Raw genomic sequence first — 22,319 nt, 5'->3', positions numbered from 1 at the left:
GTTCACTTGATGATTACCTGTTCTATTCATTCCCTCTGAAGCACCTGGCATTGGCCACTGTCAGAAGACAGGATACTGGGCTAAATGGACCTTTCGTCTGATCCAGTATGGCCGTTCTTATGTTCTTATTAATTTAAATTAATGGCTGCCTTTTCAGCATTTTAAGTCTTTATTTTCACTTTCTACATAACTGGAACTGAATGAGCAGTTCTTCGAGTGATTGCTCCTGTGTATTCCACAGTAGGTGTGCGTGCCCGCCACGTGCACCGGTGCTGGAAATTTTTCCCTTAGCAGTACCCGTACTGGGGGAACACCGCTGCGACTTTTGGAGTGGCACCTCTATATCATGATATATGGGGAACTGCGCTCTCCCCCCACCCTCGGTTCCTTTTTGCCAGACAACTCCGACAGAGGGGAAGGAGGGCGGAATGTGGAATAGACAGGAGCAACACATCTCGAAGAACGCCAGTTACGGAACAGGTAATTGTCCTTTATCACTTTGAAAAGAAACACTCTTCTCTCTCTCACAAAGAGTTAAACCTTCACTTTGGTGTTTTGAGCATTTACACAATAACTCAGTTTCTTATGGGATGTTCTATAAAGAGATGAAAGCTTTCGAAAGAAGGGAAGTGTTTTCCATTTCCTTTTCACAGGATGGTAAAACCAGTGTTAACTGCTCACTGACTACCCCACCTATGTATTGAATGCTCCGGCCCCAGCCTAGGGAGGGCAAGTGCTGTGTTTTGTCTTGTGAACTCATTCCATTTACTCTGTGTTATCATCAGGCCACCTGGTGAATTTCCTCGTGGGATGTGAAGATGACTGAGACAATGGGAGGGAAGATGGAGGAATGGGTCTAAGGAGCATTGCTCTGCTTGTTTCATGCACTAATATAATAATGGCACAGAGAGGGCTGCACTGCAAATGAGGAAATCTGAGTCTGGAGATCCCAGTAACATGAGCACCTGGAACCATGTTTTTTCTTCATGGAAAAGGAACCCCAATGAGAACAAATGTGCTTTGCACTCAAATGTGTATCCAAGCAATCAGGCCAATTAAAGCAGCATAGAGCACAAACTATAAGAGTTCTTCTCTGACTTGCCCCTTGTGTTGTCATTTACACTTGGGCAGAATGGATGTAAAACATTCCCATATCAGAATGGTAGCATTTTACCCTTACTTTGCACAGGCATAAAAGACAACACAGGTACAGGGTAGAAGTGAATAAGATCAATGTGCTGCTGGACCCCCAGGAGTAATAATCACAGGACCCTGGTCTTGGAAGGATGTCAATATGTAAAGGATTAATCTTTGATGCCTTTGTTCATCTGGAACTGCAGTGCACAGCACCGGTGCAGGATTCATACGGAGTTTCACACTGTGTTTGGGTGTCTGTTTTCCTGGGTATAAGAGGGACAGGTGTGTTAAGGCAGAACCAGAGAATAGGCGTCATAGCTGTAAACCTTCCCAAAACAATTAGATCAACATCTCACTGGGGGTAGTGTCAGGGAGAATCAGCACTATGGCTGAACTTGGTGACCCAGGCATTACCTTGCTACCCTCTACGGTCTGCAAATCTACAGTCATCCAGGGCATTTTATTCTCTGCAAGCCCCCAGCCATTTGGCAGTACAAGGCAAAGGAAACTAAAGCTTTAATGGAATGAAATATCACACAAGGCTTTTTTTCCCCTCTTTTTTTTTTTTAGAAAAGAAAATGGATATTTTTAACTTTTATCTCAGAGTTAGTTAATTTTCACACTTAACTGCTGAACTGGCTAAATTCTTTTCTTTTCTTAAGGACCTTTATAAATTTCATCATTAATAAAATCAGACATTCAATTAGCAGGAAATTTCTGATTGCCAACTGCGATTTTCCCCCCAATAGTTTCTCTTTTTCATTCTTTCCAGCCTCTCTTTTTATTTTCCCCTTCTACCCTGCCTCTTCCCTCCAAACCTGGAAAAACAGGGGAAAGTGAAAACTGATTCCATTAACCTCTGTCATTACCTAAATCCATCTCTTAATTAGTATGAGTTAATATGATTAATCAAAATAATGAGACAAACCTATTAAATTAGGGTGTTTAAATTACAAATGGAAGTGGTACAGGCAAAGGGGCTGATAACGAATAGCTGCAGCTGGAGATGGGGTTAACTCTTAAAATGATATGTGACGATCAGACTGAGAAAGTCCAGGCTGGGGGGAAATCAGCTAATCCATATGAAAGTAACATCTTATCTGCACACACTGTGACGTGGTTTAGATATGTCCATTACTATTTTATAGGATCAGATGTTAGAATATTATTTTAATCATTTTCATGCTAAGATGCAAGATGTATGGCCTGAACAAAGGACTTCAACCAAAGGATTCCCAAATCCTAATCTCAGTTCTGACACAAGCCTTTTCTGTGACCTTAGGCAAATCTCTTAAACCTCTCTGCCTTGCTTTCTGCGTTTACAAAATGGGGCTAATCTTATATCACATAGAATAGAACTATATTAAATTCCATGTTCTCACTGAGTAGAATCTCAAAATTTGGTGTGCTCATTTATTATCCCAGTACAGTATTGACCTTTCCATCAGAGGTCAGACTTTCATATTGGATTTCAATAGCTCAAATGCCCTTTTGAGCTACAGTCTTGAAATTTGGTTCACTCATTTTTTTATGGATCACTGATTAGAGGAAAAAGTTGTTTGTTTTTTTAAAGGAGACTTTTCTACTATAGGTCCCCAAAAGGTGATTCTAACAATTAACAAAACCTACATTTACTTACTCCATGTGATGGTTATGTTGGGTGTGAAACCTCCAATATGGAGAATGCCTTCACATGAGTCATTAGTTCTATTGCAGCCAAGAAAATTGTCAAAGGAAACAGGTCTGCCACAGGCCAAATGCAGATAGTCAAATCTAAGCAGAATAGGGGCTGCTACCAAAATAGTCAAAGACCGAACAAAAGAGGGTTGTTGCATTAATAAATATTTTTCAAACACTTACAAGTACTCTAGGTGCCTCATAGCAAAAACCCCGGGTCAATCTCTACTGAGAAGAAATCATGCACTCTCAAGTGACGGCCACGCACATGCAAAAAGAGGTGGAGAGGAAAGAGGAGGACAATGGTAAGATCCCAGTGACTTGGTGCAGTTGTGTTTAAAATTTCTTGTTCTCTCCTTCAGGTCTCACTGGCTTCATGGCAGAAATGAGTGTTTAGGAAGGATAGGAATGAATTAAGAGAACAAACTTGGAGAGGGCATTCCAAGCATACAGGACAGTATGGAAGGAGGCATGAAAACTCCTGTGAGGAAGAAGAGGAGATGAAAGGAGTATGGAGGCAGGTATTATTTGTGGAGGAGAGAGGGCAAGGGGAGTGTGAATGGAACTCGGATCAGAGATATAGAGCCCTGAACAGAGTTATTACATAATATATGGAAAAGAGCTGTGTTGCATTGCTTCTACATGACAAGTTCTCCTTTGGCCATATCTGAAGCAACTGCAGACTCCGCCCTCTACCACAGCTGTAAGAAACCTCGCTTCCACCAAAAACAGATGCAGAACAAGCCACTTAAGTCAGGCAGCCCCCTGCTGTGGTAGCTTTAGTGGAGGCAGAAGAGGTGAAGGATTTTTGTTGTTTACATTATCAGTGTTTGGTGTTTTTCCCCGTCGCACAAATAAAATTCAGAACCACAGACTTGCTGAGCTTTCTCCATCAAGGTGCTTATACAGCACTCCATCAGCGTAATACCTGAGTACTGCAGATCCTATGGAGAAGCGGCATTGTTTAGTGGCATTGAATGGAGAGTCAGGAGACCCAGGTTCTACCCCTATTTCCAGGAGGAGGATTATATATCATGGAAAGTGATGAGTTTCTCTTGGGGGGGGAACAGTCTCTCTAGGAAGACAGTGCCGCAGGCATTTAAATCTGTTATTTTACTGTTTCCGAGTGAAAAATGATTTGTATTAATGAGGGAGTGCTTTTATTCAGGCTTAGCTAGTAGAGGTAAATATCAGAGCCAGAATAAACAGGAGATCCTGGACTCAAACTCCAGTACTGCCTCTGCACCCTTCTCAGAATAACATCCCTGTTTGGGGCAGGGATGGTGTCCTTTATGTGTGTACCCAGCTCCCAGTATAGGCCTCATTATACAGAATCAGACCAGTGGCCCTCCTAGGTCAGTATCCTGACTCTGATGGCAGCCAGCACCCGATGGTTCAGAGGAAGGTGCAAGATGCCCTACAAGAAGCAGTTAATGAGATAATTTGTCCCCAGAGGAATTTTTCTTTGAACCTGCAATACTTCGTGATCATTGTGTGCCTTGAAGCATGAGGGTTTCCATAACCCTTGATTTAAAAAATGTTTATACTTATTTATTTGGATATTCTTGTTATCCATAAAAATGTCCAGTCCTTCTCAGAATCCTGCTGAGATCTTGGCCTCAGTCAGGAGTAGGGCCTCTGGGTGCTACTGCAATACAAATAAACCGTTGGGGTTTTAGAACATAAGAATGGTCATACTGGGTCGGACCAGTGGTCCATCTAGCCCAGTATCCTGTCTTCTTACAATAGCCAATGCCAGGTGCTTCAGAGGGAATGAATAGAACAGAGCAATTTATTGAGTGATCCAACCCGTCATCCAGTTCCAGCTTCTGCCAGTTGGAAGTTTAGGGACACCTGGAGCATGGGGTTGTGTCCCTGACTATCTTAGCTAATAGTCATTGATGAACCCTATCCTCCAGGAACTTACCTAATTTTTTTAACCCAGTTATACTTTTGGCCTTCACAACATCCCCTGGCAATGAGTTCTACAGGTTGACAGTGTGTTGTATGAAGACGTACTTCCTTATGTTTACTTTAAACCTGCTGCCTATTAATTTCATCAGGTGACCCCTAGTTCTTGTGCTATGTGAAGAAGTAAATAACACTTCCTTATTGACTTTTTCCATACTATTTGTGATTCTAAAATAATCCCCCATAGTTGTCTCTTTTCTAAGATGAACAGTCCCAGTCTTTTTCTTCTCTAATTATATGGAAGCTGTTCCATACCCCTAATCATTTTTATTACCCTTCTCTCTACCTTTCCAAATTATAAAATATCTTTTTTGGAGATGGGGCGGGGAGGGCTAGAACTGCATGGAGTATTCGAGATAGGGACATACTATGGATTTATATAGTACCATTTTGATATTTTGGGTTTTTATTATCTATCCCTTTCCTAATGTTTCTTAACATTCTGTTAGCTTGACTGACTACCGCTGCACACTGAGGAGATGTTTTCAGAGAACTATCCACAATCCATTTCTTGAGTGATAACAGCTAATTTAGACCCCAACATTTTGTACGTGAAGTTTGGATTATGTTTTCCAGTGTGCATTACTTTGCATTTATCATAGAATTTCATCTGCCATTTTGTTATCCTGGCACCCAGTTTAGTAAGATCCCTTTGTAACCCTTCACAGTCAGCTTTGGACTTAACTATCTTGAGTAGTTTTGTATCATCTGCCAACTTTGCCACCTCACTGTTCACCCCCTTTTCCAGTTCATATATGAATATGTTGAACAGCACTGGTCACAATACAGATCCTTCAGGACCTCTCTATTTACCATAGTGAAAACTGACTATTTATTCCAGCCCTTTGTTTCCTATCTTTTTCCAGTTACCGATCCGTGAGAGGACCTTCCCTCTTATCCCATGACTGCTTACTTTGCTTAAGAGTCTTTCGTGAGGGACCTTGTCAAAGGCTTTCTGAAAGTCCAAGTATACTAAATCTAGTGGATTACCCTTGTTCACATGCTTGTTGATACCCTCAAAGAATTCTAAGAAATGGGTGAGGCATGATTTCCCTTTACAAAGGCCCAAACGTCTTCCCCCAACATACTGTGTTTATCTGTATGTCTGATAATTCTGTTGTTTACTACAGTTTCAACCAATTTGCCTGATACTGAAATTAAGCTTACTGGCCTGTAATTGTCAGGATCACCTCTGGAGCCTTTAAAAAAAAAAAAAAAGTTACATTAGCTACCCTCCTGTCATCAGTACAGAGGCTGATTTAAGTGATAGGTCACATACCACAGTTAGTTCTTGAAGTTTCATATCTGAGCTCCTTCAGAACTCTTGGGTGAATACCACCTGGCCTTAGTGACTTATTTTTTACTGTTACATTTATCGATTTGTTCCAAAACATCCTCGATTGACAGCTCAATTTGGGACAGTTCCTCAGATTTGTCACCTAAAAAGAATGGCTCGGCTGTGGGGATTTTCCCCACATCCTCTGCAGTGAAGACTGGTGCAAAGAATTCATTCAGCTTCTCTGCTACAGCCTTTGTTTTTGTTTGCTAGCCTTTTTAAAATAGATCTGGAATACCAAAGCAAGAGAGCTTGAAAAGCGTGACCAGAAAGGCCAGGATTTCTAGGGAGCAGGCTTGAGACTCTCATTATCTGAAGATACTGGCCTCTTTGGACTAATAATGATAATCGCTAGAGCCTTCATTTTTTTTACACTATTGACCAGATTAACTGCTAGTGAAACACTCACAGCCATAAATCGGTTGCAGATGGAGGTCTTTCACCAATTCACAGATATAAGATAAGATTTTTAGGGAGAAATCCTGCTTCACTTCATTCATAATATGTTACTATGAAAATACTGTAAGTATTTTATGGGTTGGTACAGAAAGCATTCGTACCGATCTAGTTTGTTTTCACATATGGTGAACAAGAAAAGAGGATGCCATAAATCTTCATTGTTCACCATTCCAAAGCACAAGTTCAAATACTGAGCAGCTTCACTGTGTATCCTGCAAATGATTTCATTCGTTTTTAGACTCCGAAAAATCAGAACTTTTAAAAAAGTCACTTGTAAAAGTAGCCTGGAGAACAGAAGTTGAAGAGCCACCACTATAGCTTAGAATTCAAAGAAGTCTGATCCAGAGTAATAAGGGATCAAGGGATGAAATTAGCCTCCACTTACTTTGAGCCTGTCTGAACAGTCCTTTCAATTCTGAAAAGTGACTTTGCAAAAACCAGTATATATTTGGTCTGTGTTTATTTATTGGCTCTGTTAGTTTATATCCAATGTGCCTAGTTTATGAGTAAAGTCGATTTATCTAACTGCCAACCCTGCAAGCTTGCCTGCAATCCAGGAATCTAGCTGGGTTTTGTCCATGATCTCACCCATCAGCAACAATAAAGATTCTGCAGTCAAAACACAGTTAACAATTCTGTTGGTGTGTGAGTCAGAATAGAATCCAGGCTCATCCCTGTAGTTGCACCGGTTCTGTGGGGCTCACTGGAGTAAAAAGCAGTAAATCTGTCTTTAGTCTGCAATGTCAGGAGAAGTTACCCTGATATGTGCAGGGAGCAGGTCTGTCAAAGAAAAAGGATTCAGTTTAGAGCAGGGGTGGCCAATCTGAGCCTGAGAAGGAGCCAGAATTTACCAATGTACATTGCCAAAGACATAGTAAAATGCCAGCAGCCCCCCTATCAGCTGCCCCCCACCAGCTCCCAGTGCCTCCGGTCCACAAGCAGCCCCGCTGATCAGCACCTCCTGCTTCCTCCCGACACCTCCCGATCACCTGTTTCGTGGCATGCAGGAGGCTCAGGGAGGGGGAGGGGGAAGAGCAAAGGCATGGCAGGCTCAGAAGGGGGCGGGGAGGGGTGGAGTAGGGGCAGGGCCTGTGGCAGAGCCAGGAGTTGAGCAGTGAGCACCCCCCGGCACACTGGAAAGTTGGCGCCTGTAGCTCCAGCCCCAGAGTCGGTGCCTATACAAGGAGCCACATATTAACTTCTGGAGAGCCACATGTGGCTCCGGAGCCACAGGTTGGCCACCCCTGGTTTAGAAAGTCACTTTTGCTGTTCTGAAAGGGCCATCTCTACGGTTGAGCGGGGAGTTTAGTCTCCATTTATTTAAACTTTCAGACTTCAAATCACAACTGAAGCATCCAGTTACATAATGGTCCATTCAGTCCTGGTCCTCTTTGCCAAGACTACTATCGAGGGGGCCCGTTAGTGCCAATTGTGATGGTATTTTTTCTGATCCAGACACTATCCACTAGGACAGGACTGAGGCCCATCAAATGAATTTCAGAGAGGCCTAATAGCCATCACAGGGTAATTCCCAAGCCGTAACGAGGTTGGATGTACACCAGCATCTTAAAAGTTAAAGGTTTTATATCCATGTGAGAGGAAGCCAAGTGTCTGGAAGGAACAAATCCCTGCTCCAACAATATATTTAACAAAAAGCAAAAAATGTATCCTAGGAAATAGAATGCAGCAAGTAATAGAGATCCCACTCTGAATCCCTTTTGGTCTGCACTGGTTAGTGGCCCTTACCCAGCTGAACCTGTTCAGGAGATCTGGCTTCATATATAAAGTAAATATCCCAGAGGGTGCTCAGACACCATGATGACTGCAGTAAAAGAACCTAGACAAGGTAGAAAATACAATAGGAGGCCTTGCTACCTTAAATGCACAGTCCTGCATTTCACTTCTGCATATGAAATCGCTCTCCCATGACAACAGGCAGTTTTCATCGTCCACCCCATGTAAAAGAAATGGGTGAAAGAAGAGGTATCTGGGCAATAGACAGAAACACACTCCGTTCAGGCAAGCTTTAGCACTCATTACAGAACACAGTTAACACAAACCAACTAACTCATAGCAAGGGCCCCAAATAAACCCTTCCCTGTGGCAGCACTAGTCAGCCCCAAGTAAGGAGAAGACCTTCAGGGATTTAGGAAAACAGAGGGCAGCACAGCTGTGATGAATGTGTTGGTGCTCAGACAGCAGACAAATATCTAATTATCCCTAGAAGGTAACTTCTCCTTATTCTCACATGCTTAGCCAGGGACCCCATTACCAACAACTGGAGCCATCCACACATCCCCTATGGGCCAAATGACAGGGATTTGAGAAAAGCCTTAGTCAGGGGAGGCTCCTAGCAGATTCTGTCCTACTATAGTAGATGCATCATCTTCCTTGTCCCCCTGCAAATTACTTTGTACAAACACTGGACAGTATATAGCACTTAGCAGCTGTGGCTAGGCCAGGCCTCCCATTCACTCCAGCCCCAGGACAGACGAGCAAGAAGAGGCTGTTGCTGCCTTGAGCTAGGATGGCTTAGAACTGGTGACATGGGCCAGTGGGAGCTGGATGGTCTGAGAAAGACTTTTAAAAAGTTAATGCTATTAAATCAGTACTAATACCATTAAACCGGGAAGAGAGAAAGGGCAAAGGGCAAGGAAGGATCACAAAGTCAGTGACTCCCAGGTTCCAACTGGCCAGCCTTTGTTATGGGAATACAGATGACTGCCAAGGAGCAGTGTTGAAAGTCACAGCAACAGCTATGAGGCCCTCAGCGATGAGCCACGTCTGTGGGTGCACAGGACTGCAGCAGGGTCTCTCTTTAGTACAAACCCACTAAGATATGGTAACAAGAAGGTGATGAACACAGTATTTCAATGAAGGCTACAGAGAACGTGGCTTGCTGTCACAACCAGTAGCTTGTACTACATATGCAATCAGACACTCAGGCAGTCTCAGCGGCTCTATGTTTTTTGCTGCCCCAAGCACAGCAGGCAGGAGGCTTTCGGTGGCATGCCTGCTGGTGGTCCGCTGGTGACATGGATTCGGTGGCATGCCTGTGGGAGGTCCGCCGGTCCCATGCCTTCGGCGTACCCGCCGCCGAAACCACAGGACCGGTTTCTGTGATCCAACCCGTTACACTGAGTTCCTACTTCATTCACAAGGTCATTCACATCCAAACATCCCCCACTCCAACTCCCACTTGCAGCTTGCTCAACAGCTACCACCACTCAGCAATTTATTCTGCCTCACCAGCTGTTGTGGTTAGCTCTTCTCACCGAGCAGAAGAAGAGCTCCCCTCCTTAGTGACTCAATAGTCTTTACTGGGATTGAATTGGCGCACAACTTTTTTATTTAAACAAATTATTTTCAAAACTTCTTTATTGTATTTGTAATACCCTGTGTTCTAGGGGCACAGACATTAACTCTGCAGAAAACATTCAGTCTGAGCAGAAAAAAGTGCTAGAAAAACACGGATTTAAGATGTTATGTGCAGACAGTTTACACCGCACCAAACATGTGGAAGACGTGTTGGGCCGCATTTCTCTGTAGCACCGACACCAACAGAGTTCACAGAGGATGAACTTGCACCACTATCTGCAATATACGTATATTTATGAATGGAGGATCCTATGCAACCCATTTGCATAGAGTGGCTGTTTTACTCCATGGAGAGCGTTGCTTTTTGTTACTCATGAGTTTGGTTTTCCTCCTCCAGATTTCTGACTAATGGTTTTTAATCATGGCATTGAAGGGTGATAGTGCACAAGGACTAATCATAGGGCAGGAGTCTGGGGTATCTTGAAAGGAAACCGTGCATTTTGACATGCATATGTCAAATACATCAATACGACAGTGCATATATCATTTTGACAATGACACAGCCATTACTGACCAATGGTAGCTCTGTACTCATTGGTTTGATTATAGAAGGTTTGATGGGGATAATCTAGTTTCTCTCCTACTGGGTAAGTTACCAAAAGGCAGACATCACACCTTCAAATAAAAGGTGGGCTTCGTTATATCACGGCAAAACTGCACGGAGCACAAAGAATAAGCAGTAACTGGGTACATATTGGAACTAACCACACAATAGTAGGTGCCAAGAACCCATTCCTGGGCCATTACAGCTGCTGCTGGTGGTTTATGGAGCCACTTCCATCCTTAGCCAGCATCAATCTTTAATGTGCCCATCGCCAAGAATTCTAATCACCTATAGGGAGTAATTAGTGACAGAGGAGATACACATTTTACACAGTCCTCCTATGTGGAATCCAATTACACTCCCCACATGGAATAATAATCAGTAAAATGTCTATTGAGAGTGTGGATTGCACAGCACAAGCCATTGTCCTCTTCCAGCACACTTCCCTGTGCTGAGAACCCAATGCTCTCTCTCATAAGTGACCTCTTGAGCACAGCATAATGGAATGCTATGGCTGGAAATGTGATGCTTTGGTGCCCCCATGTGGTTAAAGGCTTAAAGAGCAGGTTCTGTTCTCTAGGCCTAACATAGCAGACCCTTTGGCCCCTAACCTGGCATATTATAGCAACTTATTTACTGGCCTAGTTGGAAAGTCTCATATTCTTTACAGCTCCTGGTCTGCTTTTTCCTGAAGGAGCAATACACAGCTGCAAATTTACTCTACACTTTCAAAGACGCCAGTGACAGTGAAAGTGGCAATAAACATGGTTCCCCTACTGTTTTATGTAAAAGACACCTCTCCCTCTCTCTCTCTCTCTGGTCTTTCAATAGCCTCCATCACTGTCAACTCAAATCACCATAATATCTAACCATGCAGTGGGAGGTGGGAATTCCTGGTTCACATCATTTCAGAGCTCACATTCTCAAGTGAATATTTGTGCTGCTGAAGTCTGATTGGAACTTAAGTTCTGGCATCAAACTGTTCCCAACTTACCAGTACGAAATGGTTCAAAGTTATATGGAAACGGGAACAGATGGGGGGATGTCCTTAATTGTTCTATGAGTTATAATGAAGGTTTGAAAGGTTGCCCTCCACCCCTCAAGAAAAACAAAGTGTGGGTGGGGTTTGCTTTTTCTTCATTACATTATAATTCAGGTCTCACTTACCCTGGAAGATTCTCTGGAGGACTAGAGAACTACCAGGGTTAGGATAGATATACCAAAGAAATGAAACCTGAGAAGCTGAAATGAGAAGTGTTTTTTTATTTAAGTTGTTTAAATCTGTTTTTTTTTGGTAACACACTTGGGAGAAAAGAATTCAATTTCTCTGTCTTTTCAATGAAAAGCAGAGAAAACTCTCAGTCCACATTGTTGTACTCCCCGTCAGTACCCACCCTGGGCCAGGGAAGCTAGTGATCCAACCAGTGGACCAAATTTGGTGATGAATCCTGGTCATGTGCCACCTGAGGCACATTGTGCATATGCTAAGAAGAATTATCCAAGGAATCCTTCTGTAAAAGCCATGGCAAACAAGACTTGATGTTCATTTCTAGTGGTGGGGAAAGATAGAAGGAATTTTTGTGGGTGGGAGGAGAAAACACTTCAGGAATTTATATGTCATAAAAAAATGCAAGTGTGTACAAATCTAATTTCCTTCAAACCCACCCTTAAACTCAGATCTGAAAAAGGGTGTGGGGGAAACAGCACATTAGTGAAATTCATAAAAGATTGTAAAGAACTGAAGACTCCAACTGAGATGATCCAAAGGGACTTTAAGAACAGTGGGCAGGAAATAAAGCAAGGAAAAAATCAACAGCAACCAAGGTTCAGTGGGAGAAAGAAGACTGTAATCAGTAATGCTTAGACACCTCTGGGCAAGAGTGGACAAAGATGTGACATTAGATGCAAGTTTGCAGTACAAAAGAATGACCAAAAAGCAATGAAGTTTGGGATTGCCTGGCTGCAGAGGCATCATATCATATAGCAGGGAGGTGGTAAGTCCTCTCTCCATGACTCTGGTGGGACTACACTTGGCATAGCAAACTCACTTCTGGGCATTTCAGCAAAGGGTAGAATTGAGGGAAGAGCTACAAAAATGGTTAAGAGCTTGGTGGGACTAATTTAGGAGGAAAGATTAAAAAAGCTAAATCTGGTTGGCTGGACTATGATGACTAAGGGGGAACATGGTAGGTTTAATAGTCAAGAGGGAGGAATTTAGGGCAGTGCAAGCAGGTAAAGCTAGAAGGAACAAGGTGAAATTAAGCAATTGAAAACTTACACTCCATATTAGAAAAAACTTCCTAGCAGTGAAATCTAGATTGAAATGGTCTCCCCAGGGTGTGAAATAATTTCACAAAGGTGAGAAACCACACGAACACTGGAAAAAGCAATGGCGAGACGGAGAGACTTTAGGGAACAATCCTGCACCCCTGAGTTGGGTTATTGGATGGACAAGCTAAGCAATAAAATTTGCAAGAGCGCCTAAGTGACTTGGAAGCCTAAGTCCTCTTTTCCAAAGTGACTTAGAGCCATATTTATAATGGTATCTAGGCACATAAAGATGGAGGTAAACACCTTGTGGGGTTTACACAATACCTAAATATCTTCGTAAAAATCTGGTGTTTAGGCCCGAAGGAGCCGCAGGCCTGGCCTACACTTAAAAGTTAGGTCAACATAACTATGGAGCTCAGGAGTGTGAAAAATCCACACCACTTAGCATCATCACCATGCCAACTTTACCCCCAGTGTAGATACAGCTAGGCTGATGGAAGAATGCAGTCATAGACCTAACTACCATTGCTTGAGGAGGGGTGTTCCTACATTGACGGAAAAACCCCTTCCATCACCGCAGGCTGCAAATACATCACAGGGTTATGCTGAAATCACTACAGCACCACAGCTGCGCTGCTGTAGATCTCGTAGTGTAGACATGGCCAAAGTCTCATTGAAAGTCAATGTGACTTAGGCACTTGGGTATGTTTTTCAAGAGTACCTAAGACCTAGTCTTTCTTCCATCTCTTGGACACCATTACAGAGCAAGATACTGTGTGGTGCTTGCTTGGTCCAACAGACATGCATATAGAGCAGTTTCATAGGGCACAAAATATAAAACCCAAAGGCAGGTATCTAGTATCATTTGTGTGCCACACCCTTCCCCCAGCAGAAAATGGGGGCAGAGCTTTTATCATCTTCACAGACGTGGCGGAACAGGGCCAGTGACTGTTTCCTTAGGGCTGGGTTGAACCAGTAAGAGAATCCAATCCTGTTCCTGTCCCTGCCTCCTTTAGAATACTAGGATGAGTACAGAGGGAGCTAACTGTACCCAGAACAAAGCTTGCAGGGGTGGCTGCATGAGATCAGGAGTTCATGCCTTGGGCTCCAAAGGAGTCAGAATAAGATATACCCCTTTGCATAGCCCTTCCTCAGAGTCAGTTCAGCTGGTGATTCTTCTTTCTCCCTTAGGTGTCTCCTGCTGAGGAAGGAGCAAGACCTGTCAAGGGAGATGCAGAGAAAGTGCTGTTTCCAGAACACTTTTCATGCTTGTATTTGTTATCTAGGTGTCATCATGATTGGTGCACTAGAAACATGGAGCTAAAGGCACGTTTGGGTTGTTTCCTCAGACGTGGAAAGCAGCAGTTTTTGGGTGCAGCTCCTCTACCTCATAGACTCATAGACTTTAAGGTCAGAAGGGATCATTATGATCATCTGGTCTGACCCCCTGCATGCTGCAGGCCACAAAACCGTCCCTACCCTTTCCTTGACTCTGCTAATGAAGTCCCCAAATCCTGTGTTTTAGTAACTTCAATTGGCAGCGAACCCTCCTGCTAGAGATCCCTGTCCCATGCTGCGGAGGAAGGCGAAAAACTTCCAAGGCCTCAGCCAATCTACCCTGGAGGAAAATTCCTTCCCGACCCCAAATATGAGTGTTCATAGCACATGTATCACTGGGTATCAGAGTTCCTGAATCCCAATCCTGGATCACAAACCCCAGAGATACACACACAATTTTATACTAAACAGGTTTCCTTCTCATGTTCTATGGGGAACAGAAACAGGACTCACTTAGCAAAAGAGCTGGAGAATGATCAGTCAGGAGCTTCTAACTTTCAGCAATATTATGAAGTTTAAATGTCTGATTTTGTGCATTAGATTTAAAACACTTAAGCCAATCAGAATATACAAACCCAGTGCACGTGATAGCTGGAATCTCTAACATCTTCCTTCTCCACTAGTCCTTTCAACCCACATCCTGAGACCAGCTTCATGTTACACCAGGGTACCTCAAGCTCCCATAGTACAGACACATTTTACAGCGATTACCTCTTGACATCCTCCTTCCCATGTGTCATTGCCCTATTCTTCATCACTAAACATCCCTGCAGGAACTATAGCAACTCCTCACACAGAATACTCACATTAGGAAACGAGTGTACTTCGGGCTTCTTTTTAAACCGGAAGTTTACTAGGAGAAAACAAATAGCTGGTGCCATATGACCATCCAGCTCTCTGCAGACCACCAGCAAGTGCTCCATTGAACACTGTTTACTACATACTGCCTTACACAAGCTAAATGGCAGTGGTCATCCAACTTTCCCTCCCTTGGGCGGGGGCTCTCCTTATTGTTCAGTGTTGTTAGTCTGTCACCAGACCTGGTACATCCAAGGCAATGGTGGTGCTAGCTTCTCCACACCAACCTGCTCCGAAAGGACCCACTCCAGAGGGAGAGAAGGTTAGTCCCTGTGTTAATTCAATGGTTGGCCATCTCTGCCAACAAGAACAGTTAGGGCCAGTTATGGTGAGCACGAGGACACCTTTCCACTAAGACGTGAACTGAAACCCACCCCAACACACAGGCCACCACACAGTCAGATAGGAACAATTTAGTTACTAGTGACCTGGGCTGAATTTGAATCAAGGACCTTCCACCAAAAGGCTACATATCCTGTTACCATCCTCCTGAGCTAGCAGATAACCTTCCTCTATGGTAATCATCCCTTCAGTAGCAAAAGCATCCTTGTCCCCACAATCCAATTCTTCTGCCGAACAACAACGGCACTTTAACCGAGATAAGTCAGACAACAGTTTCACCACTTCTCAGGAGCTTTGGTAAGAACAGAATTCAGCTCTAGCTGGGGATTGCCTAGCAGCTCCAGAGCCCAGCTGGACAGCTGGTGGTGCAGATCCTCAAGCATATTATAAATGTTGCCACTCAGCAAGAAGACAAGGATTAGCGAGATCCATAAATTAGCATAAAAATTAGTGAGCAAGACAGGAGGTCATCGATTACTGCTTAGTGTATGCAGATTAGCAGAGCGGATCAGAGAAGACCAAGAGCCCATTTAAAAGGAAGGTCTCTGGTATGGGACCAAAATAGGAAGGTGTGAAGGGAATTTGTTTTGTCTGGGGTTCCTGTGATGCAGCTGTTCTGAACAGCATCTCTCTTTTAATAACTTATGGTGCCAAGAGATGCTTTTCACCATATGGGTATGGACACTTACTATTCAGAATGGAAGGGAGCCAAATCTGTGCCAACGCAGATTGGCTAAGGGAGACAAGCATTGGACCACGTTAACACACTGGCTCCTTAACATTCAGGCTTCTCAGACTCAATTTTTGACTGTCAGCATCAAGGGAAAATTTTCATCAGACTCAGTTTTGCTCTTGATGGCTTGATCTAGAAACAGTGGTGGCAAGCTTTTCAGAAGGGAGAAAAGAGCAGGAAACTTTGCAAATAACCCTACACCATTCAATAGCCACAGTCAGACCTTCCTGGAATGGAAGTAAGGTGGACAGAGATAATTAATAGAGCCCCTGCCAGAACCTGAAGCGTGAGCATTGTTTGAATCCTAGGAGAGTTACACTCTTCAGAGTGGTGTGAAATCAGCGCTCATTTTCTGGCATGAATTTGAGCCAGGGAGAAATCCACAGGCAAACCAAAGTTCTGCATAGTTATAAAAAAATAAAATAAACAAGAAATGTTGTCCTCTCCTCCTTTCCTCCTAGGCAAAACCACAGATGTGACCAGGGACCAATTCTTCTGATCACTGGTTCAGCATACAGGTTTACTAGTTTCTTAACTTCACTACTGTAATTACCTTTACATTTATACATCTCTGCCATTGATTTTAGCACCAATCTTTCAGTCTGCTAGAGTTCAAGATTATTATGTTATGTCATTTGAAAGCTGGTATTCTAGGCTTCCAGATAGTATAAAGATGGCTTCTCAGTGTTATTACTGATCACTAAAAATCCCATCATAGTTCACAGAGAAAAAATGGTAAATTAGAATTTTTTTAAAAGACCAGATATGGTATTTTGCAAAGCACCAGACACCAAAGCACATCAAGAATATTTGTGTCATTCATGTCTAGACCTATCACATAAAAGGTAAATGTTCCAACTGGTAAATAGCTTGGTATTTATTTCTAGCCCTGGAAGTTGACAAGATACTGAAGCTCAAACTGTCAGATCTTCATTGGCCCCTGGGTCTGTCAGCATTATTTTAGCACCAGTTCAGGATTCAATATCAGAGATCTAGGATGCCAGAGTAGAAACATGTTCAGTCCCCTATTTGACCCAGGTGGAAATGCTGTTGTGCAGAGAAACATTACCACTTTTATGGCCAACTGACAGTTTTCTATCGGCAGAAATAACTTCTTTTTTCACTCACTCGAAGGATTGGCAGTGAAGAGAGTTTTGCTTTTCTTATGATCTCATGATTTTAAGGAGAGAGGAATGTGAATAGCCATTAAAATTATCCTATCAAAGCACTAAGAATGATGTTTGGAGAAAAAAATCCTAGTCACTTCTGTTGGGTGTCTCAGCATGTCGTTCTTCTCTGTCTCTTTCTGGTTAGATAAAGGGAGAAATCTTGACCCCATTGAAGTGAATACCAAAAGTCACATTGTCTTCAGTGGAGCCAAGATTTCACGCCAAGTTCTCTGGGACAGGGACTGCATATTCTGTGTTTTATGCAGTGCCAAGCATGCTGTTGGCCCTAAATAATAGTAATAAAATTAATGTGTTTTCTTGTCTCAGAGCCATCAAAGAGAAGAAGTATGTGGGAGGGACAATACATAAAGAGTAGCTATTGTCTGTATTTAAATGCTGAATTTAATGCCATTTTTTTATACTAGCTCATGAAAGCAAAATGTATAACAGTACTGGCTTGTGCCAGGCATAATGGTGTTCTCAACAGGCAGTTTCCATTTATGGAATTCACTCCCACTAAAAATCAATAACGGGAAACCTGGGTGCTCAGCATCTCTGAAAAATCAGGCTACTTATTTAGGGCCCTTAATGCCTGACTTTAGGGACCCAAGTTTGAAAATTTTGGATCAAGTACTCAAAAGTGGGCTAGGTACTATTCAGACACAATATACATGTGCCAGACTGAGAAGCTTACAGTCTAAGGCTCTGATCCTGCTCAGCAATCTACAAGGACCTGTTTCTCCAGCCACATGATATCTTGTCTGGCATGATTTGTTGTTAAAAGCTCTATATTAATGGCTCATGGTTCCATTACGCGTGCTCTCTCTCATATATATATATATATACACACACACACAAATACATACATACACATATATACACACACACATCTATATATACATACATATACACATACACACATCCATTATCCCCCAATCTGATCTATTTATCTCCAATGTGAATTACGAGCTCCTTTGGATAGGGACCACTTTGCTCCAGTTTATCCTGTTATGTGCACACTGATGATGTTCAAAAGGGAAAGAAAAGAAGTATTTACTTCAGTAATTTTACTAGTAATTTAAGTATTTAAGATAATTGTCAGGATCCCTCCTCTTTTGAAGACCACACTCACTAGCTATTTTTGTAAAGTCTTCCTCACTTTTTATCCATACTTCTTTTTAGTTCCTAGTTCAAGATGGATTTTATATAGCCGTTCAGAAGCTCAGCAGTTTTACAGTTCTCACCCGATTTCACCCTTCTCTTTTATTAATGTTCCCATTTCTTCCCGCTTGCTCCCACTATATTGTGAGAGCCCTTATTCTCCTTCACCCTTTCCACACAAGTATTATACTTCATTCTGCAAATTTACCTTTTCACTCGCGGTCTCGACTGTGCATTCGTTTGGGCTCCGCATGTGCCCATTCTACCCTCAACGCCTTTTTTAAGTTTAAATTTCAACTTTGTGAGCAGGCCTCTGTTTGCCACTTTTATGTTCCCTGCATTCTGATTTCTATGTGCAAATCTGATCTCTTGCATCTTACTTTTGTTGACCTTGAGGATTCTCCAACCTTGTACACAAGTGAATGTGAGTGCTTCCACCCATGGTGCCATGCTCACGAGTTTGCTCAATCCCGTATACCGGGGTGGCCAACCTGAGCCTGAGAAGGATCCAGAATTTACCAATGTACATTGCCAAAGAGCAGTAATAGGTCAGCAGCCCCCCCATCAGCTCCCCGCCCCCTGCTCTCAGTGCCTCCCGCCCACCGGCAGCCCCACCGATCAGCACCTCCTCCTCCATCCCCGCACCTCCCGATCAGCTGTTTCGTGGCATGCAGGAGGCTCTGGGGTGGAGGGGGAGGAGCGAGGGCATGGCAGGCTCAGGGGAGGGGGTGGGAAGGGGTGGAGTGGGGTCAGGGCCTGTGGCAGAGCCAGGGGTTGAGCAATGAGCACCACCCAGCACATTGGAAAGTTGGCACCTGTAGCTCCAGCCCCAGAGTCGGTGCCTATATAAGGAGCCGCATATTAACTTCTGGCCACCCCTGCCCTATACTGTGCTTTCTAGAAACCAATCCCTTTGTCTGTACCAGAAGCCTCCCTATTTTTCAAGTGAGACACCCATACATTGGGATGCAACAAGAAAATCTTTGGTAGTTTTAGACCCATGGGCTTTGTCCTGTTGTAGAAAATAGAGGGAGTCTGCCCAAAAGGTTTTGTTCACCATTTTAGAGGAAATAGCCATACAATCAGATACAACTCAAGAACAGAAATTGCAGGGTACATTTAGACTTGCCGCAAGGCCAGGAAGCCGTGACTATGGTCAGGTCTGTTAATATTTTACAGGCTGCTGTGCGGTCCTCTTCCTCCCACCCTGACTGATGTGCATTTGCGATTTCCTACAAGAGCAGAGGCTTCCATGGTGCAGTCTTTCAGGCTTTACTCCATTTTGGAGAGTTGCCACACTGGAGGAATCTCTCTCTGATGCATATACCCAACATTGGCTTCAACAAGAGAGCAGGGCATCGGTCTTGTCCCTTATCCTAATGCAAGGGGTTGGGTGAGATGAATCACTCCAGAAAACCTGCTTAGGACAGACTCTGGCCATGGCCCCAGGCTGGCATGATCTCTCTTTCCCCAGGCATAATGGGGAGCAAGGAAAGTACATTCAACTAAGCCAGGTCATTGACCATTATTTATTCTTCCCCCAAAAACACAGTCAATAATTCTGATTGATTAAATGCATCTGTGAGCTCCCTCTTCTTGAATACAGCCTGGGACAGGCCAGTTAGTATTCCCGAAACAACATCCCATAGGGAAAAAAAAAATCAATGGTTGTGACCTTTGTGACCTCTGGTGAGGACACTGCTTATCCGCATGCTGCATTTTAAATTTCTTTTTGTAGTAAAGTTATTTGTTTAATAATATACAAAGACTAGTGGCTATTATGGGCTGGGTTTGCTTTTCTGAGTTTCCCCTGGGAAAGTTCAGGTTGGGCTGCCACATTCTTAATCATTACTCACATTCAGGCTCAATATTAATCATGGAGGGCTTTCTCTGGCTGGAGATCATATTTCTCCTTGATAATACCTTATATTTCTAGAGAGACTTAATGCTCTGTAAACTATGGAAAAACCACCTCCTCCAGGGAAGTAATTCACTCAGTAGAGCTCTTGGGGCAGGGACCATCTCTTTTTTCTGTGTTTGAACAGCACCTAGCACCATGGGGTCCTGGTCCTGTGATGGCAGCACAAACAACAGCTTCCAACTCCTTGAGTTTCTGGTTATCCTGTTAGGACCGGGGTAGGAGGATTAGCTTCCTGTCTTAGAACAAGCAAGGCCGCAGCCTGAAGACAAGGGGGAATTGAGGGTGGTAGGACAGTGAAGCAAAGGAGGGTAGGTCCTCATACACCACTGCCCCATAACTGCACAGCTTCCTCCTTCACACCCTGCTGTCATGGTCATGGTCTCCAACCACCTTGTTAAGAGCATTACACAGCACAAAGGGGGTTCCATGCAGAGTGCTGACAAGCTCAAGTGATGTGTGGAGGATGATGGCATGAAAAGAGGTCCTCCTCCAGTTCCCACCCTCAGCAGATCAGCTCCCCATTGAAGAGTCATAGTGTCATAAACCCACAGAGGAGGCTTCTGCATCTGTTCTGAACAAGTCTGGCTGCTTCTGACCCTATTAGGCATGAATAATAGAGAAGTTCAGGAATCAACACACCCAGTAACAGGAGTGACCTCTGCATTGGAACATGGCAATTGGTTAACAGCTGTACAGCAACCATACAAAGTATGTTAAGGGAAAGTGAAAGAAGCCTATTTCCAACTGAAGTTGCAAGGAGGCAGAATGCAATTACCCAGATTGAAAATCTGCCCCCAAGTCTCTCTTCCATCAGTCCATCCAAAGAATAGAGAATTGGGCATTCACCCTGTTAAATGCTTTCAAGTTAGAAACACTTCCCAGTCAAATATTCTGGAATGTATTGCCCAGACTGTTCTCTTATGGAAGAGGGGCAGGGACAGAAGCACTAAACTAACAACCTTTTCCATTAGGTTTTGCAGGAGCTTCATCATGTTCTCAGGCAGTAGTGGCAGTGTTGTCTAGTGGTGAGAGCCTCTACTGCCCACAACTCAGGAAATATTAGCATGTGCCTTTACATTTACCCATTTTCCAAAGTCTACTGCATTGTGTGCTACATGTCAGGGAGCAGAAACCAACCTCTCTAGCCTCTTGGGCACAGAGAGTGGAAGTTTCAAGATTCCCTCCTATAAAGGAGCTCAGCATGGCAGTGTTATTACTAGGCTCATGCTGTAAGTATCCTCCCCCAAAAAACATCCAAAAACAAAAAGGGCCTGGTTCCATTCTGACCCAGGGTAGAAGACTGAATAGTTCAGAGGATTAGGAAGAGGATATAGTGTCTGCCACTTTTAGGTGACTGCTTCCCTTGCCCAAGCTGGTAATAACTGAATGTTATTGACATCTGACAGCTGCTTGGGAGCCCCTATATGAAATGAGTTGGCAGGTCTCAGCACAGTATCTTTGAGGACAGAGGTCTATCACACAGCCACCATCGAGGTGACAGACTTCAGAAGACTGAATGAGCCATGGTGACTCAATTTCCCCCATCACCACTAGATGGGACCTCTCCTGCTCCGAGTTGAAGTACATTAACCAGGTGGTGTGAGGCACAGTGGGTAACTTCTCCCTTTCCCTATGCTGTAACTGTTTTGACAATAACCAGAGTATGCAGATTTCCAGATGGCTCATTCTGGCATCTCTTACCTGCATTCAAATTGCTTTAAAAAGGGAAGAGAGAACATCTCACCCCACGACAAGTTGGAATATGGAAAAGCTGCTACAGTATTTTAAAAGTTTCACGCTGTTGTTTAAGATCTACCATCTCTGTTCGGGAATTAGCATCTTTTCCACTGCCCTCATTGTGGAGGTCACCTGCCTGTTATCTTTTAATTAGCAGTACCTGATTAGGAGATCTGGAAGGTCACCCTAAGGAATAGGTTATTACCAGCAATCACAATGGTTGGCAAATTGGCAGAAGACATGTGACTAAATGTCCTCTCCTACCATCCCCATCCCACAGTCACACA

General features: G+C 43.5%; 2 long non-coding RNA genes across 2 annotated transcripts in view; one reads left to right on the top strand and one right to left on the bottom strand.

Annotated features, from left to right (window-relative positions):
• LOC117877437 overlaps positions 1-861 on the top strand; it is a 43,838-nt gene extending 42,977 nt beyond the window's left edge. The window contains exon 3 of the long non-coding RNA XR_004645713.1: positions 786-861. This is a non-coding gene — a long non-coding RNA (uncharacterized LOC117877437). The remainder of the gene's footprint in view (positions 1-785) is intronic.
• The window catches only part of LOC117877438, a 76,813-nt gene that overhangs the window by 24,379 nt on the left and 30,115 nt on the right, over positions 1-22,319 (bottom strand). The gene's annotated exons all lie outside the window — the stretch shown is intronic.

This window comes from Trachemys scripta, chromosome 4, assembly GCF_013100865.1.
Source record: "Trachemys scripta elegans isolate TJP31775 chromosome 4, CAS_Tse_1.0, whole genome shotgun sequence".
Lineage (NCBI taxonomy): Eukaryota > Metazoa > Chordata > Testudines > Emydidae > Trachemys > Trachemys scripta.
The sequence above is the reverse complement of the archived record's forward strand: the minus strand, read 5'-3'. Positions and strand labels throughout refer to the sequence as shown.